The sequence below is a fragment of the Centruroides sculpturatus genome, unplaced genomic scaffold (assembly GCF_000671375.1).
Source record: "Centruroides sculpturatus isolate CEXI.00-Female unplaced genomic scaffold, Cexi_2.0 scaffold1705, whole genome shotgun sequence".
Classification (NCBI taxonomy): Eukaryota; Metazoa; Arthropoda; class Arachnida; order Scorpiones; family Buthidae; genus Centruroides; species Centruroides sculpturatus.
Genome location: NW_019385875.1, coordinates 32,904 through 36,771, shown reverse-complemented (window position 1 = coordinate 36,771; position 3,868 = coordinate 32,904).

Below are 3,868 nucleotides of genomic sequence, written 5' to 3'. Positions count from 1 at the left end.
TTTTGTATTTTGTTTGTCAGTCGACATAACATTTAACAGTTCCTTTGTGTAATGTACTGTACGTGGATGCATGAAGTCACTTAAATGGTTCAAACTGCATGACATTGTTTTCCAGAAGCTAGGTTAAAATCAAGTTTAAAAAGTTAAATTCTTTCGGAAATAAATGCAACCTTGTTTTTTCTGATGTATCTATATTTAAACATTATTCTGCATTATTAACATAATTGAAAGCAACGGTGGCTGAGACGAAATGCAAATCAGATCAAGAGACTAAATGCTTACTGCAAGGGGTCGTTGCATAACATCAAAATCGTCACTTACCCATAATTTTATAGTAACGATGAGCATTGAAGGTACTGTACATTGCTATAACTGTGATTATGCAGAAGTGTTCAGTGGAGTTAACCCCATCCACCTATAAAAATTATATAGTTACAATTGTTTATTTCGGCAATCATTCAAAGCCTAAGTATCCTGCACGGATGGTGTTAAACTGACTCATACTATCAACAAAGATCCAGAAATTAAACTACAATAATAATCTGTAGCACACTGGATGTAAACCAAAACCAATGAGCTAGAATATCCTACATGGCTGTAGGGACGCTGTTTAAAGAAAATTGAATAGTCGTTCGCCATTTTCCTTTTAGTCAAGGGGCGTGCCATTTTGTTATTTAAAGGTGGCAAACTAGAGCAACGGTGGACAACCCCCGGCCCGCGAAAAGTTTCTATCCGGCCCGCGAGATATTTAGAAGAAATTATAAATAAATATTTTTTGATGTAATTCGTCTAGTTTAAATTGAATATTATTTTCTGAAGTGTTGCGGCAGCAATGACAGGAAAAATAAGGGAGTCATTTCCTTATTCAAACAAAAAATGGGAGAACAATTTTTCTAAATTATTTATCTCATCGCATCATCCATCAAGAAAATCTATGTGCAAAAGCTATGCAATTAGAAAATGTAATGTCTGTCGTATCCAACTACATAGAGCTGTTTTTATTGTGTTTAAAGTCACTTATAAATAGATTTTACAAATAGGTGAGCCGTTCACAGTTCGGCACACGCATTTGTAAAATTAAGTGACTCATACAACAAGGAATTCATATAAAAAGGAATAATCAACAGTGTTATAGGGGGGTCGACTGTAGTAATTAATTTGTTTTTATTTATTTCATATTTGCAAACTAAAAATTTACAGGTCACAAGTTGTCAATTAACTACTATGGCCCGTGGAAAAAACGTAAAATTTATTCTGGCCCATGTTATAAAAAAGGTTGCCCACCCTTTAACTAGAGTATTCTCATGTAAAACTGCAAAGGAGAGGAAGAGTTTTAACCCATGACAGTCAAAATGACCGTACTTAATTTAAATTTTGAAAGCCATTTCTTTGAATATACTTTTGTTATCCAGAATGATACATATAGTGCACAATTTGTACACATCGTAATAGTGCAGTGTCTTTTACTTATTGTAGTAGTTCATTGTAAGTATTTTCACAAGATTTATAACAAGAACACTACTTATATTATGCAAAAGAAAAGAACACTGAAGGAAAAACGTACTGAGTATGCAGCTCCGTATGAGGCGGTTGGGAACTGTACAACATGAGTACACTATAAATAATCATATGACGGTAAAAACCTTCACGACCTGGCTCGGACTTAACCATCAATATAATAGAGATGGGTTGGTGGTGGTGATAATCGTAGAGCCTAAACGGTTAGTTTAAATTTGGTACCCAGGATACGCCATGAGAATGCATACTAACAAAGAATTTTTGTAAATTCATTTCCCCGAGGGAAGAGCAGCGAATTAGTCGTGGTCGTATAAAGTGTAAATAATGGCACATACAGTATACATTTTAGCAATTAATAAATATTTTAATCATTTCCACTTTTCGGGTAAACACAAACAATAAATCCAAAATTAACGAATTCGAACGAATATTTGAATTATTTCCAAATTCGAAATATTAATGTTTCAAACAAAGTTTTTTTTTAGCTTGAATAAAATTTTTTTTGCTTGAATAAAATTATTAATTTTAATGATATTAAATAAGTTAATTCCCCATTTATAATGAAAAAAAAAATGTAATGGAACAAATAGGGGATCATTGTTTTTGCATATCCTTTTAAAATAGACAACTGTCCAGATTTTTGAAGAGAAATTTCGGAAATATTCTTTCTATATTTTTTTCTATAAAATTCGAAAAAAAAATTAAACAGGTTCAGGGGAAGAGAGGGAAACTGGAATAATTATATATTTTGCGACTTTTAATTAACTTCGATTCTTATTTGCGGGCCATATCCACAATCGACGGTTCTCTTCATCATTCCATCTGTCATACTGTGTAAATTTGTTTCTTCTGATTAATTTATGTATAAAATTTGGGAGTAATCAGTTTTTTGCCACGATATTTAGCGAACCGTAGGATGACAGATGGTGTCTCCACCGTTATCGATGCCGTTTAGCTTTAGTAAACCATACTGTAATTCTGCAAGGAACGTAACTTTTATTCTCCACCCGAATTTTAATTTGCACGTTCTCGTTTCGTTTTTCCGCGAACACTTGGCTCTTTCCGAAGCGGAACGGTGGCATACGGTTTAATAAAACGAAACTGTTCTCTGTAAACTTAAGTCAATACTCTTGCCGGAACCATTTTGTGATAGGGTGTATCCTGTCCACTTTACCGAAGAAGCGAGGTCTGCGGAGAAAGAATATATTCGAAGGCTTATGATTTGACATTTTCCTATAGTTGTATATGAATTATTTACTTTGGATAGATATATTATTAATAAAAGTTCTTATTTCAGTTGTCTATAAAATTTTGTATTTTGTTTGTCAGTCGACATAACATTTAACAGTTCCTTTGTGTAATGTACTGTACATGGATGCATGAAGTCACTTAAATGGTTCAAACTGCATGACATTGTTTTCCAGAAGCTAGGTTAAAATCAAGTTTAAAAAGTTAAATTCTTTCGGAAATAAATGCAACCTTGTTTTTTCTGATGTATCTATATTTAAACATTATTCTGCATTATTAACATAATTGAAAGCAACGGTGGCTGAGACGAAATGCAAATCAGATCAAGAGACTAAATGCTTACTGCAAGGGGTCGTTGCATAACATCAAAATCGTCACTTACCCATAATTTTATAGTAACGATGAGCATTGAAGGTACATTGCTATAACTGTGATTATGCAGAAGTGTTCAGTGGAGTTAACCCCATCCACCTATAAAAATTATATAGTTACAATTGTTTATTTCGGCAATCATTCAAAGCCTAAGTATCCTGCACGGATGGTGTTAAACTGACTCATACTATCAACAAAGATCCAGAAATTAAACTACAATAATAATCTGTAGCACACTGGATGTAAACCAAAACCAATGAGCTAGAATATCCTACATGGCTGTAGGGACGCTGTTTAAAGAAAATTGAATAGTCGTTCGCCATTTTCCTTTTAGTCAAGGGGCGTGCCATTTTGTTATTTAAAGGTGGCAAACTAGAGCAACGGTGGACAACCCCCGGCCCGCGAAAAGTTTCTATCCGGCCCGCGAGATATTTAGAAGAAATTATAAATAAATATTTTTTGATGTAATTCGTCTAGTTTAAATTGAATATTATTTTCTGAAGTGTTGCGGCAGCAATGACAGGAAAAATAAGGGAGTCATTTCCTTATTCAAACAAAAAATGGGAGAACAATTTTTCTAAATTATTTATCTCATCGCATCATCCATCAAGAAAATCTATGTGCAAAAGCTATGTAATTAGAAAATGTAATGTCTGTCGTATCCAACTACATAGTGCTGTTTTTATTGTGTTTAAAGTCACTTAGATTTTACAAATAGGTGAGCCGTTCA